The sequence below is a fragment of the Ovis aries genome, chromosome 3 (assembly GCF_016772045.2).
Source record: "Ovis aries strain OAR_USU_Benz2616 breed Rambouillet chromosome 3, ARS-UI_Ramb_v3.0, whole genome shotgun sequence".
In the NCBI taxonomy this organism is placed as follows: domain Eukaryota; kingdom Metazoa; phylum Chordata; class Mammalia; order Artiodactyla; family Bovidae; genus Ovis; species Ovis aries.
In genome coordinates, this window is record NC_056056.1 from 167,216,191 (window position 1) to 167,237,391 (window position 21,201).

At 37.3% G+C, this 21,201-nt stretch overlaps 1 long non-coding RNA gene across 2 annotated transcripts in view; it reads left to right on the forward strand.

Moving 5' to 3' along the window:
- LOC105609280 (uncharacterized) overlaps positions 1 to 21,201 on the forward strand; it is a 60,582-nt gene that overhangs the window by 318 nt on the left and 39,063 nt on the right. For both annotated transcript variants that reach the window (XR_006059360.2, XR_009600270.1), the window contains exon 2: positions 17 to 165. This is a non-coding gene — a long non-coding RNA (uncharacterized LOC105609280). The remainder of the gene's footprint in view (positions 1 to 16; positions 166 to 21,201) is intronic.

A 21,201-nucleotide genomic window follows, 5' to 3' on the forward strand; every position in this document is an offset into this window, starting at 1 on the left:
TCATTTCCCCTCATAGGTTGTATGCAGGCAGATGAGTGCCACAGCTGTAACTGAGGCACACGGCAATAAACACAGTGGAGCCAATTTCTACGACGGCGAGAGAGGGGGCATCAGAGTTGACAACAATGACAAGGACCCAAGGACCGTCCTTCTGACAAGTTTCAGGTAAGAAAATATTTATGCCCCAGTTCTTGTATTTTGCATCCTTGTGGCTGAGAGAGACATTGAGCTAGAAAGCAGGAGTCTCGATAGGGAAATATTTGTCTGAGAGTATCATCTGCTGTCACTTGCCTGCAAACCTGTGTTCTCAGAGCTTTGTGTTACTAGAATCATCGGAGGTGAGGTGTGAGCGGGGCTGGGCAGAAGGGTGAGTTGCTTTTTAATGTCTGTCTGGTGACATTTATCATGCTGTTTAAATTCATATCTGGAAAAAAATGCTGTTTGATGATAGTTAGCAATGTTTTGGATAACATAGAACATATGGCCATGTAGAATTCAAGGATGCTCTCTCATTCTTAATTTGTAATTATTTTTACACTCAACTGTACTGAGGTCAGAGAGTTTTAAAAATTAATGAGATTCCCTGTGGAGTTCAAAGAGTAATGCCTACGTGAGCTGTTACAGAAAGATAGGATTATGCGGATATATTTTTAACATAGATTTAACTCTCTTTTTTGAATGTACTCCATTTGAAATATTTGAATTGTACAGTAGTTTATGGAAGCTTAGGTATTTAAAGATTTTTGTTCTTAATTTTGTTGTTGTTGTTAATGACCTGGAGAAATTTTGTCAAAATTAGACTGTGGAAGATGAATATTTTCTGTGGAGTTATTGCTAAAACTTAACAGATATCATTGTTATAACAATGGAGAATACCTTATACTTTCGAGGAAATGACAAATAATGAATGAGACAGATGCTAAGAAAATCTGCAAATTGCTTTCATCTTTAGTAATAGAGAAAAATTCAGGAGATGGGGTAAAAACTGCTGGCATGAACAAAGAAGCGAGTGTATACAGAGATGAGAATTCTTTGTCACAAAAATGAATCCAGGGCATGGATTTAGGAGGTTAAGTGATTTCTACATTCTTGGTGCCCCACAAAATGGGTGAGTCCAGGCATTTAAAAATGTTCCAAAAACTTTCATTTCCCACAATTTAAAAACATTGTTTGTGTTCCTGATACAACACATTGTTTAAAAGAGGAGAATTGGAAAGCAGTCTGAGTATACAGTAATCGGGGCTAAAGATGCTTTTTATCCCGAGTTCCCCATTTACAAGACCCATTCTGAGCTTCCTGTGATATATTGTTATGTAAATACTGTGCAGCCAGGGAAAGCAGTACTATGGAGATTCAATTTACTTTGAAAGTTGTTCATTATAGCAGGGATGAATGTTATTTATTTGATGTGATTCAAAGGCTGGAAATGACTTTTTCATTGTGGCGCCTTTTGTAATGGGTGCAGGGTGATCTAATCTTTTTAATTTTGGCTTTCACACCAGTGGAGATGAAAAGAGATCTGAACTCATTTATCGGTTGCTAGGTCCTTCTAGAGACCCAAGTCCTGTTCTTGGTTGCTATGGCCAGTCTGACCTCAATCTCTGTGGTTTTGGGGACTTAAGCAGTATTTTTTTTTTTTTTAATTGAGGAGCATGTACCTTGATTTATGTCCAAAATTGTGGCTGAACATCTTTGTCTGCAAGTGATAAATGGTGGCGAACCATTTATCAGTTCTTACAAGTAAACACTGCTGTCCCACTAAAAATATGTTTTGTTCTGAGTTAATGGTATGGAACAAGGCAGCCTCCACAACTCAGCTATCTTTTATTGTGGAGGGGCCTCGGAAACTTGGAGCAAAGTGGAGGAAATTGGCATTCATTTTCTTGTCTAATTCCTGATTCGGATGATGCGGCTGTAGGTGGACGGAGGATGAGAGGGTAAACCTTCCGTTTCTTTCCTTTCTCTTTAGTTGGGGCTGCTTATGAAACAGGCCTTCTTCAGATGCCAGGATTCTGCTGGGGCACTAAGAAGTCAGGAGTAGTTTCTACGATGGGGTTGGCCTCCGCTTGGCAACTGCCACGAAGAGCTGAGGTATAGACAGGCGGGTGTGCTAAGACTGGGTTGCCTTCAGTTTCATGCCGGCTCTTTGAGGGAAAGTTGTATCCATTATTGGTGGCTCCTAGGAACGTTCTGCCTCCATGCTTACTTAATGGTCCCCGGACGTCCTTGCATTCTAGAACCTTGTTTAAAGGAGCCTTGGTGATTAAAGAGGCTGTGGAGGATACAGCCCTTGCTTAGCAGATGAGCCTGCGTGCATTTCCCGTTTCCTTAAAAACTGATTAATTGATGCTGCGGGGAGCACACGGTCTGCTAATAAGATGATAATAACAAAACGGTATCAGGAAAGGCATTTATGGCTTATAACTGCCGTCTGATTCCTTCCAAGAGAGACTGCGGCTTTGTAGTGTAGTTTTCTCTTTTAATAGTGATATGCTAATGCTTTTTATTCTAAATCGGCCAACACTGAGTATCTCCAGGAAAAATGGATTCCATAAGAAGTGGCATCCTCCTGGAATTGAAAGGTAAAAATTAAACATTTTTTAAAGTGCGATTTTCAAACCGTTTCCGTGTACTTCTTACCAGTAACATTAGAAAACTGCTTTCTAAATGAGTGTTTAAAATTTAAACCCTTGGTCTAAACATAAAAGGTTAAAAGAAGAAACTATCTTAGGGAATTTTATTGTTAGTCATTTGCTAAAGATTGCCTAGGTTTTATTAACAAAAAACAATCAGACACTTTGTATGTTTACTTTCAGCCTTGAGAATAAGTAGATTTTTATATTTGAGAGAAAATGGTCATTTTGAGGATCAATTAAAATAATCTTTATCTGTTTTATGTAGACTTTATTTCTAGAACTGGTTAGAGAAAACAGGATTTGGTGATATGGATGGTCTCTTACAGCTTAAAAATTCTTCAAAGTGTGTTAGTTTTCTGAAAATACACACAAGGATGCCTTTATTACTGTAATTGGACTAATTCAACTAATGTTTAGCTCTTTAGTTGAACAGCAGTTAAAAGTTCTATGTTCTGTTGTACAGGCAATAATTTTGGTGGAGGTCATTTAAGAAAAATTGAGCTTTGAAGATATTTTTACTTAACTGCTTCTTTAGCGCTTTAATAAGAGTGAGGTTTTGCAAAGCTTAATTGTGGCTTCTTAACTTGGGTTTCTTACTTAGGTCTTCTTGAAGGTAATGCATTGTATGAGTGGTTAATTTCACGAGGAATATTGAATTCCAGGTATCTGAAGGCACATATTCCCCAGGATGTGGTATGTATGTATGTGTGTATATGGACATATTTTAATATAAATTGTCTTATAAATTTCACATTGTGTTTTGCTTTACTGTTAGTTCAAAAGATTTAAGTGAATGTCGAATAGCGCTCAATTTCCTGAAATGATTAAATTCAGTCTCTGAAGAATCTGGGGAACAGGCCTGTAATGACATTTTGATGACTTTCATTTTAAGGTGTAATAGAAATTGAGTAAAATATTTTAATAGCTATTGTCTAATATCTCATTCCAAATACAATGTTTTTATTGCTCATTCTAGCTTACAATTTTCTGGTGATAATAACGTTGGCTGGTGATTGTTTCTTACATAGAAATCATTTTATCCTTATGTAAAAGTATTTTAGAAATGTCTTCATGAATTTATCTCAGCTGAAGCAATTGTACTAAACTCTTGAGACAAAATAGTATTTCCTGATTCCTCCCATTTTAATTTGGTACTTCCTTACAATATGTAGGTGTATCTTAAAGGTACATATTAAATATTACATATGACAGTTTGTGGTTTCAAGAGGAAAAAAGTCATTCATATAAGTCAGGGAAGGCTGAGAAAAGAGAAGGAATAAATATTGTTACTAGCCACTATCACGAAATTGATTTGATTTTGCTTCCAGATATCATGTATTTTTAAAAAATTTTAAATGTGCTAACAAATAAAAAATATGTGTAAAATATGCAGTTATTATATCTCTTTATCGAATAGGTAAGTGCAGAGATATAAATTTATATTGATTGCACCTAATATTACCAGAAACATCTTTGCACCTCAATTCTTTCAGGAGATGTAGACACAAGTTAAGTTAAGCATATGGATTTTAAAGAAATCTTTTGAGAACTGGAGTTGTGACACATTAGATCAATTTTAGTGTTAAGTCAAAATGAAATCCTTAAATCAGTTTTTCTGTGTATGTTACACAAAGCCATTAGCTTTCAAATTGCATTGTTCTAAATGCTAATTAGAAAAAATTTATGTAATTTAACTTGATTGTAGTGAATAAAGTCAGAATATAATATTATTGCTGAATTAACATGCCGTAAGTACATTTTTTAAAATAAAGTTAAAATTATGCTCTAGTATCAGATTATTATCCTCTTCTAATGTGTTTATTGAATTTTCCCAAGTTTGGTTTCTTCTTGTAATTAATATTCCTTTCAACACACCAGTGTTGCAGGGTTATAGGTTCCTCTTAGTTGCTTTCTGCCTCCTACAGTTTTGGCTTTTGTCTTTTTGGTGTAACATTATTCTGTCACCTAGAAAGTTGTATTGACTTTGAAGGTATTTGTCTGAACTATTTGTCTGGGTTTGGGGTAAAAAAGAAAAAAGAAAAAAAAGAAAACATCAAACTTGTTTTATTGGAAATTGTGTATAAAGCGCTGAAAGATTTGAGCTGGCCTTGGGATGTTGTTCAAGGGGTTGATTTTAGGATATAGGATTTTCCCAGTAGTGGCAAGTTACTTGTATAATTCAATAAAATCTTTCCTTCAGCTACGTGAGTTTATTTTCCACAAAATAGTTTGCCAGGTGACAAACCTCAAATTACACTGACCATCAGCAGGAACATTTATTATAGAGAAAGAACTGGGAAGGGAGGGGGCCTTTTAGACAGCTAATGGGTTTGCCCCAACTTACTATCCAAGCATGGTGACGAGGACACATGGTAAGGTTTTATCTACTGATTAATCACCTCCAAGATCCAACAGCAGATTTTAAATTGCGCAGCCAACAGTCAAATACTTTTGTTTAAATGATACCAGGATGATTAGAGAAAATAAAAATTTTTCTAAAAACCTGAATTGTATACTCTAGCACTCACTAATAATTAACTGAAACATTTAAAGTTTGTTCAGATTTTAAAATGTGAAAATTATAATTTGCTTAACGGTGTTTATAATTTTTTAATAATAAAAAAATGGCCTATATACACTCATAATGGCCCCAAGTCCTTCTAAAGGCTTTGGACTTTATGATCCTACACCATATAGTAAACAGAACCTTTTTCCATTTTTAATTATGTATCTAAGCCATTATTTGTATTCTTAATGTTGTTTGACATTATTTAATCACAATGATTCATAAATCCTTGAATTTCCTCCATTTTTCTGACAATTGAGTTTACAGTTCAAAAGTAAAGACTAAAATATACCATAAGGCTAGGAGTGTCCTTGGAGAAAGGAAGACAAGGTGGCTTACCGTGGTCAGGAACATATGGTGTAGAGTTAACCATCACAATCTCAAGGGTTTTAACATAATTTACTACAGACATCTTTAAAAGTATTGGATTTTTAGGAAATGTTTGAAGACAAATTCAGTTTGCTAGAAGTTTGAAACATAGGTATCTAGTAAATTATAGCAATATCTTTCCAAAAGGATTTAGAAAATATTCATTCATTCATTCCACCAACACTGATTCAGGGCCTACCCTGTATCTTTGTAGCTCTTAATTTAATATTCTCCATTGATTCAATATTCATTATTTGCCTGATTTTGCAGATGATAGCAAGCTCACCAATTATTCATACATCATCGATCAATCACATCACAATCCATATCATTTTGGAACTTGTGTTTCTCCTTCCTCTTCTTTACATGGCTTAAAGTAAATTCTAGGCATATATACCAGTTTAGAAGAATATATTGGCAAAACAGTCACAGTGAGTTTTAATAAGCTATCTTATTGATATTCAGGCCCACGACACAGCAAACAAGTTGGTTTTATCACTTTTTATGCTTTCTTCCAATGCCTCCGATTCTATTTTAAGGGACCTCTAATTCTAATTATTAGTGGCTAACGTTTCTTTTCCATTTGCCAGTCAATTTCCTAAGCTCTTTACCTTTGTTCTTTCAATTACATTATGAGCATGGTGGCATCATTGACCCTCCTTGCAGATGAGGAAAATGTGGCTTTAAGAAGTAGCTGTCTGGGGGCCACCAAGCTAGTAAGCAGCCAAGATGACTTAAACCCCAGGTCTTTCAGGCTCTACTCATTCTTCTAGTCACTAAGCAAATATTACTGAGCATTGATGATGGCCTTGGCTGCTCAAGATGTTTAGAAAAAAGAAGTGTCTATAACAGGCAAACCTCTGCCCTTAGAACAGAGGGCACTTTGTATCACAAAGCACTTTGATACTTTCATTATGTTATTTCCCTTTGCATCTACAGATTCCCCAGAACCAATAGAACAACATTTTAAAATTTCAAAACTTATTCAGAAATCTCACCATTTAACTTCAGTCTTTTTTTTTTTTTTTTCTTTTTCAATTGTGTCATTGTCTATTTCTAGCCAGGAGTTTTCTACGCTGGAAGGTTGATCTGCTCATTGCCCCCACAAAGTTTGCCTTGCATTTTCTCTGATCATTCCTGCACCTGAAGCACTTTCTGCTGCTTTTTCAATGCCTCCCATCCTTCAATGTTTGGGTCAAAGCCCATGGTTGCTATGAAGCCTGTCTTAGAAATGAAATCCTAAAATTCTTTTATCTGTGCTGATCATTTGACATGTGGCATTTGTAATAAGTAAAGTGACTTGTGGCTGGGTAACACCTCACATATTTCCTGTATTCTAGTCACTTCACTGTTTATAGATATGCCCAATTGACATGTTGGCAAAGAATTCAGAGATTCCTCAGTAAAATCAGAAAGTAGAAAAGCTAAGAGTGGAAGTCTTGGAAGCAGGGGCCCCACTGCCCATTACAGGGCCTGGCATAGATCATACAGCTAATATACATTTGAGGTGGGGATATAGGGAAGAGAGACCAAGGAGGGAGAGATGGACAACAGACAGAAAGTTCACAGGGAAAAACAAAATAATATTTCCAAATTTATAGCCCAGGGCATTCAAAGAACTTTAAATATTTAATAAGGGTTGGGGAGCCTGTTAAGGGTTATATAGCTATACACAACAAGCTTTACTTTCATGTATTTTTGCTTCTTCTGAGAATAAACTGTCACTTGTATCAATATATATCCATGAGATACATAATGAACTTTCTGATGTTTCTAAGGGAAAATACAATTGTGTCCTGTTCATACATGTTTTCATCACTATTAAGGCTCACAATACAGAAGTTGCTGGCCCTGCCTGTTTTCCCCACCCCCTCCCCACCACGAAACAGCCAGTCGCTTAACCAACATAAAGCTTTATTAGTTACTACTTCCTGTTGGATTTTTTTTAAAATTAAAATTCAAATTCAGCATTCAAAATCCTCGCACAAATCTCTATATCAACGAGCAGCTCTTCTGGTTAATTTTATTTATGTTTTTACTCAATTGTATTAAAAATCGTAGCCTTGAACTCTCAAGGGAAATAGTTATGTCTGTAGTTTTACAGATTCTCAAACTCAACTGCTTAAGTTAGGAAGTGTACTTCATAGGAAAATACAGGTGGATATTTCTTAAAGCAACTACTATATCTGACCTCTGCCATGGAGCTATTTTACTGACTAAGAGTCATGACTTGTGTGTCTGGATATGAATATAGGGCTTACTTCAAGAAGGTGTTATTAATACCTGATACATACATAACGTGTATTAATTTTCTTGGGTGAAGCAAGTTGGAAAGGTTGCTCCCTGAACCAGTGAACATGCTAGCCGTGTGTACCCCCTAATTTATATGGAGGTTCTCTGCTGAAGCAGCCCCATTCTTTGGGCATCCCTGCAAGCTAATTGAGATAAGTGAGGATGCAGCTTGGGCCATGAGGCTTTTCGCTTTATCCTGCTCTTAAGAAACGAGAAACATTACTGCAGTCAGTATTGTAATAGTAGCAGCTGAACTGTCAGTAAGAGTTCCAAATATGAAACTGTTCCAAACGCTTATCTGTTTATCTCATGCTGTGTTGCTCTTGGTAAAATGCAGAGGATGAGCTTGCCTCCCTTTTAACCCTAACTTTCTTTGGTCCTTTCATTTTGACACTAATTTCAGGCATGAACCTTGGCGCTCAGCTACAGTGTGTAATTGTTGGTATCTCGCTGCCACCTGGGTGCACAATGGAGAACAATATTTAGTCCCTGTGATTTGCCATAAGAACACACCACATGCAGTTGGAAAGGGAAATATTTAATCACCCAGTTTTCTCCATGCAATTTCAATCAGTTGAGTCCTTTGAATATTTTTTTTTTTTCTCTAAGTTAACTGGTTGTTTTGTTACCACTCAGGTAAGACCTTTAGATCACTCTTGAATTTGGACTGTGTAAATTTGGGGACATTACGTATCAGTCTGAATGGACAAACAAAGAGAAGGTATTTCTAAATATGCTAAGTTAATAACTCATTTTGGTCAGAAGATTTGTTTAGAAAAGTTCCTTAAGTCCTTTGTTTCGTTGTTGGCTGTGGACTTAATATGTACAAGGTTCTAAGTGACACACGAATAATACCGTTCCATTTTCAGGCATATTGTGTGATGATGCTGTTGATCTTTAGAGGAAATTCTATTTGGTGACATTTACAAAAATAGTTTCATGTTAGCAGCTTTTAATTTTAATTTTTTAAAAACAACAAGAATGGTATAACTTGCAAGTGACAAGAAAGTCACCAAGAATATGTATAATTACATAATGGAAATGTGAAACATACCTTGTCACCCACCTAACGTGCTTATTTGCAGTCCAGGGAAATAGTTTTGACAAGTAGAAAAAATGGTATAAGAATGGAATTATCTGTGTAAATAGGAAGTGTGCCATCTTAAAGACTGAGATCTGTGTTTTTTTAATTTTTAGGGCTGGTGATTTCAAAGTGCTAGAAAGATTTGAGTCCTGAGTTTAGTCTTCATTGTACTTTAATCCTGCATATTCAGTGCAATGCAATGCAATCCAATACATTTCAATTCACCTTGTTGCTTATTGAATTTCTAATATTTATGAACATTTTAACCACCTCTAGACAGTTATCTCTTTAAATTTTTATTTAAATACATTAAATAAATACATTTATTAATATATGTATTAAATACATTAATACATGTATTAAATAAATACATTAGGGAATATCAGTACATGTGGCGAAGAATTTGTGATTCTTTACTACAAACAAAATATTTTCAAAGTTTTGGATTTCTACTGGTTTAGGGCATTTTATTTCCTATTCCAGGTTGAGTGAAGGTTGGTATAACATATGATCTTCCTAACTAAATCAGTCTCTCTTTTACTCAATAATCATAATTATGCCATAAATTTGGGAAGGATTCAAATCATTTATTTACTCAATTATTCAATTGGCTTTTTCCCCCTTAATTATCTTGTCTGACCAGTGTTGCTAAAGGCACTGTAGAGGATTTTATAAAAGGAGAAAATATGATCTTTCTCTCATCGACTATAGTATAATTGGAAAGAGAAAAAGAACTCTAAAGAACTAATTGGATAATATAATAAAATTACTCCTAGTTATCATGCTTCAGTACTGTGAAGGGAGAAGCTATTTTCTCACAGGTGGAAAACAGTTTTAACAATCAAATATAGCTTTTGGGTTCAGAAGATTGTTTCAGATTATTTGTTGTGAGAACAATAATGAGAGCATTTAGAATAAAGGCCAACTTCTTGAAAATAGATTTTATAATTTTTAATGATTTCATCAGCAAAAAATTTCCTTCCATGAAGATTTTAAAATATCAAGTGTGTTGCATGGTTAGTCAATTAATTCAACTGTCCGAACCTTTTAAATGCCTTACTTTACTCAATTATTTATAATAGAATATGTGTGTGAGGATTGGTGGAGTTTACCATTGCCTTATTTGCACTTCATCCTATTCTTCCAAAATTTGGACAGACATGTAAATTGAAGTTTGTTTCCTTTTTAAATACTTCAACTTCCTTGCTATCTTGAGAAGTCAAGCTAACATAATCTCTAAAATGGAAAACTTTTCAAAGCTGTCTTTCATAGCATCTCTGGTTGTTTAAAGCCCTGCCCATAGTTTTGCTCTCTTGACAGAAATATCACACCCATTCACCCACAATAAAATAAAAACACTACTCCAAATAAAACCTAACATTAAGCAAAGAGCTTGGGGATAGGTTCAATTTTAGTTCCTATCTGGAATACAAATTTTTTAAGATTTTAAGAAAAATCAACAGTTTTGCTTGTATATTGATTCTCATCTTCCAAAGCCAAAGACTAGTCAAACAAAAATTTTTTAAATTTAACAAGCCTTGAAATGTTTATCCTTAGTTGCATTGAGAACTGTGTTGAAAAACCCAATAATAATTATTCTTTCATCTTGAGGAGTATATATTTTGTAGACATAGAAGAACCTTGACCGTTTCTGTTTTCTCAGGAAAGGGAAGAATTGGGGAGGAAAAAAACACACTCCAATCCCACCAGAATTTCCTTTGGATAGGGTGTGGCAGCCACTAAGCAGGGGAAGACAGATGTCCTTTTTTTAAGGGTTTCTGGGAGGGCAGCAAAGAACTGTTTCTCCTGGGGATCCTAGTGTGTGGATGGACTTATAATAGATACTCATCATGCGAAAGATCAGACAGAAAGATACTTAATGAGACCCACTTGGAGACTAGAAAGGAGCATCCTCTCTAGCATGTAGCAATTCTCGATTCTCAGTGTCTTCCGGAAGCAAGGTTCACCATCTACCTGTCTAAACAGGTAACGAGAGCAGACACGTGACATACCTCCCTGTGACTTATAAATTCCTTCACTGCCCAAATAAGGAACTCTCTCACTGCTGTCTGCTCTGAGCTGTATTTCATCCTGATAGCTGTTTGCAGTAGAAACTTTTGAACTCCATGCAATGTAGTTATGGTTGAAAAATTCCTCAGTAGAATTTCTCTCATTTTCTCTCAGGACAATTTGGAACATGAAGATCAGAGAAGATTAGAGACTTAGAGACAGTCTATCTAGCCTAAAACTATACATTTGGACTCACACCATTTGAAGAAAAATGAAACAAATGGGGAAAAAAAAAAAAAAACTTGAGAAGGTCAAAGAATCCTACATCTGGGAATATGGAAAATGGTTAAATTTGTGAACCAGAAGAAATGAAAGAAAGTGTTTAGGAAAAAAAGAGATCAAGTTTGTGCTGAGTTAGAGATTCACTGTTCTCAGTTTCATTTTCACTTGCTGCATCATGATGTCTTACTGTCTTCTCCAAATGTAATTTTAACATCACACTTCTCAAAGCAAATACGTTTGAGTGTGGACATTCTCACCTTGTTCATTCTTTCAGGGGTTGACACACCTCTTTGGTCTATCTCCCGCATGCTCACACTTAATTTAACTTCAGCGCAGCTTGCTCATCATCATACAATTCTTTCCCCCAATAAAGTAGCCGAAGTGTTTTGATGGATGATGCTTCTAAGGGCAAAGGCTGCATTTTATGTTTCATTTGGAAATATGTAAAGATGAAATTGAAATTAGAGTGTCCTATCCATGTCCAAGAGCACAGAGCCTTTTTCCTTGCACCTGTAGTGAATCCACATCTTTCCAGTAATCTATGAGTGTCGGAGTTTTCAGGTGTATGTTCATTTTTTAGGCTATATTGACCAGCCATGGTTTTGATCCTTTTTACGTTTTAGTTTAGTGCTCCATGATTTGAGGACCTTGAATTATTTCTGAGAGTCTAATGTTCCAGTATTTTGGAAGAACGGTGTATTGGAATGCAGGCTTCCTAGAATAATTATCAGGATGGCACACAGAGGATCTTCTCAGCTGATGTCTCCTCTTCTTGTTCACTTCAGGGCTCTAAGTTAAGCAGCAGCCTTTAAGGCAGGAATGGTAGAGACTTTGGAAGCAAATCAAATTAGATCCAATCCCAGACCTGCTGTAACCTTGGACCAATTGTTTAGCATCTTTGAAACACCATTTCTTCCTCTGTAAAATAAGGATTATAACACCCACTAGCGTTTCTTGGCCATTTCCCACATTCCCGATATCATACCCACATGCCTGTGAGGCAAGTACTATTATTATCCACAGTTTCCAAATTACCACACTGAGCTTGGAGAGGTAAAGAAAACCTACTTAAACATACATGGTTGTTAAGTATTGGGGCCTCTTTTTGGTTCTTTTATTTCTGTAGAATTTGTTTTTAGGAAAGGACTTGTAGGATCAAAAGGTAGGCACAAAATAAATTTAGTTAATTTTCAAAAATGTCATTTAGTTTCAAGTGCTTGACTCTGAGAAGCAGTGTTAAGGCTGTAATTTATATTTCACCATGTTGCTGCGTCGTGGACCGAGGCTGTTTGAGAGTGGCTCTGTAAGTGGCCGTGGAGGGCTATATGCTATGAGAGCTGCTTTATGCTTTTATTCTTCAAGATGGTGATGGTGCTTCTCATTCTGATGAGCGCAACTCCTTCTCAGTAAAGATTCTGGATAAATGGCTGTTACATGGAATTGAATGCTAGTCTACAAGGTAATTGTTGTGCCTCAGAGGAAGAGTGGATGCCATTTCTAGAAGAGCTTGACATTCTCAGGGAGGAGTTTTGTAGCCTTGAAGAATTCCATGTGTGTAATTTTTATGACCCTTGATAAAGAAAAAAGTGAGTATTATTTACTATTATTTACTAGAAATTTCAAGCTTCCATTCTATTGTGGCTTCATCTGCTGCACATTCCCCATTCACAAGACACTTCTAACTTGAGCTTCTCCTACTTCATCTGCAAGCTCTTGAAGTCTGTGGGAAGCCCAGGTGTCTGTAGAAACACGGAAATAGCACAGTCTCTTTGGTTGAGAATAACATGTTAGTTTTCTTTCCTTGCTTTTGTGTGCTCTCTGGAGCTCACCCATGCATGATGTTCCAGTTGACTTCAAAGACAAGTCTGTGGTTGGATTAGCTCCACAGGACTGGGAGCAAGGTTGTTGTTGTTGTTGTTGTTTTTAAAGAGCTTAGTGCTTTCTAAGCCCACTGAGGAGCTGATAGAGCTATGTGGTTACTAAGACCTCATAGCTTGTGGTTCATTTTATCCTCCTGGAAGAACAGGTAAATTGCATACTAGTTTCTAGATGATTCTCACTATTAAAGTTATGTTTTAAATGATGACTGGACAGTACCAGAAAAGGTTGACTTACAACTATATAATTCTTGCACTTGGGAGCTTAGTGTCTAATAAAGGAAATACAGATATAATACATTTGGAGTGGGAAAACACCACTGAAGTTATGAACGTATAGGACATGCAAATCATAGGGTAGTTTTAAGTGTTGAAAAAAGGGATGGTGTAGTGGGTGGTATGTGGCTGAGAAATTACAATGAAGGTGTTTGCTTTCCAGACATTGCCAGCAAAGGTAGACTTCTTACAGAGGCTAAAGCCAGAAATTGCTGAGGGAAGAATGGGAGAAGACTGAATGAGTTGAAGGCATCATCACAAAGGTGGGACACACTTTGGGAGAAGGCCTAGGAATGGAAGAGTAATGAGTAGATGAGTGGGCATCAAGATGGCTTGCTGGAGAAGAATATGGCTGACTAGAGAGGGCGAAGAGACAGGGCAGGGTGAGGTGCCGCTATGGACTGTGAAGCCAGGAGAGCCCGTGGAGTAGAGTGTCCATGAAACTTTGACGATGCAGGAAGTAGAAGTGATGAGGTCCAGGGAAAATAGGGACGCAGCCCTAGCAGTTCTGCTGTGTATGGACCATAGGCTTGTTCATGAAATTTGAAAGCTGAGTAAAGGCAGATGAAGAGTTTTAATTTTCAGAAATCTGAGGACCAGATCAAAGAGGCCATAATAATTCAGGCAAGTGACTGCCAGATTCTAGACTGGGTCTGTAGATGTGATGTGAAATAAAAGGGGGAAAATTTAGTAGACATGAGTTTGAATAAGCTCTGGGAGTTGGTGGACAGGGAAGCCTGGTGTGCTGCAGTCAATGGGGTTGCAAAGAGTAGGATGTGACTGAACAGTTGAACTGAAGGAAATAATCGCACAAAATAACATTAATGAAATCCAACACCACTGAAGGTACACTCAGAAACAGTGAAGGACAGAAAGGAATTAAAAATTGTTCAAAGGTTTTGCTTATTTGATGGAAGAATTACAATAGGGTGAGACTGAGTGAGAGTATGTAATAAATTCCAGAAAGAGGGCCCAACATACTTACTGTGTGTTTTTCCTTCTGTCTCTGGAATGAAGAAGAAAGAGACTTAAGCCTATTTCTTTGCACTTTGATCTATCCCATTTTAGATCCAGGATCACCAAGTATTAACATATATTCACATATTGAAAGCTAAAGCATTTTTTTCTTTCCCAGCTCCCATACACCGGAGTTCTCTGAGGGCCTCTCATCCGGCATTGTCTAGGGAGACGCTGCAGAAACTGCAGCCTGTGTGGTAACCAAAGGCACAGCCTCTGTATTACTGAACCTCAGATTGAATCTCGACTGTGGTTATGTTCTAGTGAATAGAGCTGAAAGAGAAACGAATCATTTGTCTCCAGAAATTGTCATTCTGACTCTGCCTTTGGAGACACTGGCATGTGTACTGTGGCTGGAACAATCCTGCTTTGATTTGTCATCAAACACTTGATATGGGACTTTGAAAGCAAAGAAAAATATTGTGTGATTCAGATGAGCTTTTCATTAAAAAAAAAAAAAGAAGAAAAGACTATGTGTATAAACTCTCTTTTCTAATTCTTACCAGTAGGTATTTCTCTCCCACGATATATGCCATAATTTAATGACCTTGGAACTGTTGATTTACTTCAGAACATATTTGATGTAATTTCCTAAATCTTAGAAAATGTAATGGGAATTTGCATCATAATTTTCTTTTAGCTGGAAATTCTGGATGAGGAAACCATCAGATTTAAGTACCTTATTTTGTAGTTAAACTGAAGACTGAACTTAGAAGAAGAACTTGCATAAGGTCACAGGGCTAGGTGGTGACAAAGCCAGGAGGATCTCAATTCTATTTATATCAGTTGAGCCTCTATTTATGCTGTGCTGGCCTTTCCCAGTGTAGGAGACTCTAAACTGTAGAAAACTAAAGGCACGTATATTTGCCATCAACCAACAAATCAGATCTTTTTTTCTATATCTCATAACGTGCCCGCACATCTATCACAAAGGCGTTATTATGAAGCATTATCACTCTAGTAATAACTGATAGGGCTTAAATGGGAGTTAAGAAAGAGATTTTTTAAAGCAGTAATTATTTAAGAAAAAACAAATCTGTTCTCTGATTTCCTCAGGAAGTATCATAAAAGAATTGTGGATCTGCCTCTGTCTCATTTCATGCTTGCTTGCTAAAGAACCTGCAATCCCAGGACTCAGGTTGATTGTCCAGAAGGTCTCTCCGTGTGAATGTCGTAGAGCAAAAAGGACGGTTGGAAGAGAAAAGGGAATGGGGTGGAATGGATGTTGATGGAGCCAAAGCTGAGTTTACTGTGGCCTGGGTTGGCACTCAGGCATCTAGGATGACTCAGGTCATCTGTTCAAGTGTGTCCCTGTATTTTTCCTGTCCAAAAAGTCCTTCCCCTTGCCCTGTCCATCTTCACTCCCATCTCTCTACTCCCCATCTTATTCAGACCTCCTGAAAATGTGACCTGTATGTGCTTTGCTCTTTGTCTTGTCTCCACTTTGCAATTCCCAGCATCTAACACCTGTTCTAACTTCACAATGGAGCTAATGATTCGTGGACTGCGACGTCTGGTGGGTTTTGAGATCTTTCATGAAGCGCTGAATTTCTGGTGCATTGATCATTCTTTCCTCCTCAAACTTCTCTACTACCCTGGCTTCCGCGGCGCCATTCCCACCAGATCATCTCATTGTTCCTTCCCTGTCTGTTTCCTGGCCTTCTCTTCTTTCTCTTCCCCAAGGTTCATCCTTAGCCCATTACTTTTCTCACCCACCACACTTTCCTTTTATACTCTTATTTACTGCCGTGATTTACAGTTACTCCGAAATTTTCAATGTAATTTGAATTTCCTTACTGCAATTCAGACTTGAATATCCAACTGTCTGCCCTGTCCATTGGGAGCCCTCCAAATAAACATGTGTAGACAAACCTCCTCATTGTTCCTGTAACCTGGTTTTTCCATCTGTGGTCTCTGCATAGTCTTGTTTCCACAAGACTTCTGTCTACTCATTCACCCAAATCTACAGAGCCCAGAGTCATTTTTGGCTTCTCATTTCCCATCTCCGTTGCTTTTCAAATCAAACCCATTACCAGGACCTGCTAGCCTTCCATCCTAAATACTTCTTAAATCTGACTGTACTGACCATCCTTACTACCGCTGCTGCAGGCCAGACCTGCTGCCACTTGCTGTGGTTTCTCTCTTGCTTGGGCATCCGTGCTATTTCATGACTTTTCTTCCACCAGCCTTGGCACCATCATATCCATACAACCGAAAGTCAACCTGCCACTTGCAAGTTTAAAACCTTCCCCAGTTTTCCTGCCATGCTGGATAAAGCCCCAAAGAGTCGAATCTTAAATTCTATTCCTAAATGTGCTATTTCCTGCCTCTTGAAAGTCTTATATCTAACGATTTCCTGTTTTAAACTTTGCTCTCAAGCAGCACACAATAGCTGCAAATTCTACATATAAACCACATCATTGCTTTGCTTTTTACAGACTCCTTGGCCTCTCAGTCACTTCTCACTCATCTTCCCTCCCCACTCCTAACCTTCCTTCCATAGACACAAGGAGGTGTGTTACCTCCTCCAACAATCTGTTCTTTACATGTCTTGTCACCCTCCACCTGTCTGTTCTTATCAGTACCCTGTGCATATGCCAGTCATTGAATTAACTCTGATTTTCTAATTTGTATTTTTGTGAGCTGTACAGTCCACCAGTAGCTGTGAACAACTTGTTAGTTACCTACTTCCTTCAACTAAATTCAGATGCTCTTTGGTAAGAATTCAGTGCAGAAGCAGTTGGTCCCACTGCTGGCAACTGAGTCAGGAAGGTGAACATTTAAATATATATGCGTGTATATATATCTTTGTATATGCGTTGGGACTTTAATTTTCCTTTTCCTTCTGAACAGTACCTGAGTCACAAATATACAAGTACCTTTAACCTCTCTCCCAGCATCCATACTTTACTTATGTTTTACTCCCCCAGAAAAGCTGAAATTTAAAAAAGACTAAGTTATTGACTTGCACAGAATACCATAATTCCTTTAGAAGAGTTACAAGAGTCAGTTATGATGTCAGAGAAAGTATTTTAAAGGTTTATTTATCCACATTTCAGATATATATATATATATATATATATACATATATACACACATATATATATAGTACCAATAAGTAGCACACTGAGCTTTGCTGTCCCCCAAAATATGACAAATGTTATTTTCTCAGAAGAGTAAGGTTTATTTTTTGTTAATGAAATGCCAGACAAGCTCAGCCAACTTGTGGGGCATAATTAAATTGGAGCATCTTTGGCAGTTAGCTATGTAGCTCCATCCATGCAAATGTTTTGCAAAAATTTATGTTAAGTATTTCTTCTTTTTTTTTTTTGCCAGATTCTTTTCAGGATAAAGTTGAGACATTCAGGAATTGGGGCAGTTCTCAAAGCATCATAAACATGTCTAAAGACTGGTTAAATAAGATCCATTATTGTCCTAATTATTCAACTCCAGCCTTTCTTCCTACTCGCCACTACAGACACCCAAACTTTAGCACTTGGCCCATATGGGTGTGAATCAAGTGGCAAAGTTGAGATTTAAAAACTTTGCTTGTAAAGTCACTCCAATTTTAATTTATATTCTCTCTACCTATGTTTTACAATGCTACGTATTCACTGTAGCTTTTTGTTCTGCCTAGTATCAGAGAGGAAACACACTTTCCTTAAGAATTCACTCTTACAAATATCCTACAGAAATAGATTCCCCAAAAGAACACACCAAAGGCATCCCTGTCGGTCCAGTGGTTAAGACTCTCTGCTCGCAGTGCAGGGGACACAGGTTTGAACAATAGTCAGGGAACTAAGATCCTGCCTGCATGCTCAGTGAGGCCAAAAATAAACACACACACACACCCCAAAGTGGAAAATAGACAAATAGGTACATTCTGTTTTATAAGCACATGGTCCAATTTTACTTAACTTATTCTTTGTTCTAGCTATGTGGTAGTGCAAAAGCAGCCATAGATAATACATAAATGGATGAGCATGAGTGCCTTCCAGTGAAACTTTACACAAACAGGGCAAGCTGGATTTGGCCCAATGGTCCTGGTTTACAAACTTCCCATTTAACTCACTGCCTCTGTTAGTAGCTCTTTTATTTTGATTTTCAAAGTGTGGACATAAATTTTAATGCTCACTCCTACAATGAATAAGATTTTAGGTTGTATTAAAGACACACACATGAATTCTTCAAAGGTTAGAAAAGATGGATTTTTAAGATCTTTACTATATTTGAAGTTATTGCTTGTACAATTGTGAGTTTCTTGAGGAGAGTGAATAGAGGATAATTCATCTTCTGATCTCGCTTGACCACACAAATGAATGATTAGGGCCAACTCATAAGTCAAATTGGTCATATTGTAGATAAAATATTAGACCCAGTTTTTAAGACTCTTAGTTCTTTGTGCTCTGTTCTGTCAAAGGATCCTAGCTTAGCTGCACTGATAATGGGAAGAATGGTGCCCTTGGCAGTGGGGAAGCAGTGTGTGCTACTTGGGCCTGTGTTCTAAAGCTTGTGGGGATTTTCTATGCTGAGTACATATGCACAGGTTTATAATAAGTAGGGTACAACTTTTACTCTACTGCCTTAAATCTGTCCCATTACAAACAAGAAGGAAAACCCTTTTAGCTGTGAACGTGGGCTGACAAGCATGATAGGTTTACTACTATTTTCGATCCCTTAGATTTCAGGTTATCATGGGCATGGTGTCCTGGGTGAAGCTTTGAAAGCTCCTGTGATGGCTAAATGCCAGAAAGGTGCTTACATCGATCAAAAATAGCTCTTCTACAGAACTCAGTTACCTCCCTGGAGTAGTAGACTCAATTATAAAAGACATGTATATACACATATAGGGGCTTCCCTGGTGGCTCAGATGGTAAATAATCGGCCTGCAGTGCAGAAGACCCGGTTCGATCTCTGGGTCAGGAAGATCCCCTGGATTAATCATTCCATGCCAGCTGGAATATCCCTCATTCTTGTTTATGAGAGTACTGCCCATTATAAAACCACTTCATAGTTTTCTCCCCTGCCCCCTCAATAAGCGCTGTGAAGTGCTTACAGCAGTATTCCAAAGATGCTTGTGTTAATTACTTAAAAGAGATAAAATAGTCCCTCTCATGGTGGGGAAATGAATATCTACTTTTTATTCATCTAGTTTTACTTTTAATTGGTTCATGGATGATTGTTGATAGCCTTGTGCCAAATGTGTCCTATATCAGATTTTTCTGTGACTATTTGCATTTATAATTATACAACTATAGGAGCCCATGCCTGCATTTGCACACACATGCACATAAGCAGATTTATTAATTTCAAGGAGACAGTTCAGATGGTCAAGCTCAGAGCAGGGATCATGATGACATGTATCTGCCCTTTGTGACAATGGTGTCCTAATAGTGTACAGATTTCGAGCCTCAATATTCTACCATCCTACAATAATTGCTCCATGCTTTTAGCCATATTGAAAAAGAGCATCTTTAGCCCTTTATGAAAGTGTAAAGTGAAAGTCACTCAGTCATGTCTGACTCTTTGCAACACCATGGACTATACTGGAGTGGGTAGCCTTTCCCTTCTCCAGGGGATGGATCTTCCCAACCCAGGGATCAAACCCAGGTCTCCCACATTGCAGGCGGATTTTTTACCAGCTGAGCCACAAGGGAAGCACTTTATACCTTACTCTTCAGAGACAGTTATTTTTACAACTTCCAATCTTCCCATCTCTTCCAACTGTGCCAAAAACAGGAGAAAACAAGAAGAGACTATACGTGTCATTCATGTTGGCTGAGAGATAAGCTGAAAAAGCAAGAATTGTATGATGGAGGTCTAAATTGTACCATCATTTGAAAAAAAAAAATTCTTCTCTTTCAAGCTATATATAACTTATCCTTTGTAAACTGAGTGAGACTATTAATAGTAATAATTATAGTAACAACTTTCCTTACATTCCTCTATGCCAGTAACTTCAAAGTCCTCCTCAAACTTGAACTCATTTCATCTTTTTGACAGTCTCATCCATTAGTCAGGACAGAGCTTATTATTTTCTCTTTGCTTCCCACCTCTGCAGTTACTTCCTGCTGCTCTTTCCAAACCTGATGCACCAGATTCAGAGAAGTAGAACTCCTGCCTTGAACACCTAGAAGTCATTATGCTTGGGCAGCATGCTTGGGGATATGTTAAAACATTTCTGCTGTGGTTAGCATCACCTTAGAGCACAGATCACCAGAAAGCTCAAGTCAGGTAGCTTAGTATTACTGAGGTGATGCTACTTTTTTGAAATAGAGACAGATGACAGTATTAAAATGGATAGCATGACTTAATTCTTAAAATTTATTCTCAGTTATATCACAGAGTGATTTCAATTCCTACCATTTCTCCAGTAAATGAGCCACTGATAATCATAATTATGACCCTTAGGTGCAATACGACAATGAAATGCCTCCTGAATTATTAACAGAGTATTAATTTATGTCTACCCTATATGTCATTTTGAGGATTTTACTGCATTATCATTTTTTGAAAATTGGTCACCTGTACATATGATATATACATAAGATTAAATTTTAGTAATGGTAATTTTTTTAGAGGAAAGCCATGTTCCTAGTGTTGAATAAACATGATTGTATTTTATGTGCCTTTGTCCCCTGGATTCCTGTTTGGGGTCCATGACGCATTTGCTCGTTAGGTCTAGGTGGTTGTTTGAGAAGAAATAATGCCAAGCATTTGTATGAGGCTTTATTATGAATCAATGCTTTCATTGCCACATACACTGCCAAATTTATTATATAAACTTCAAGA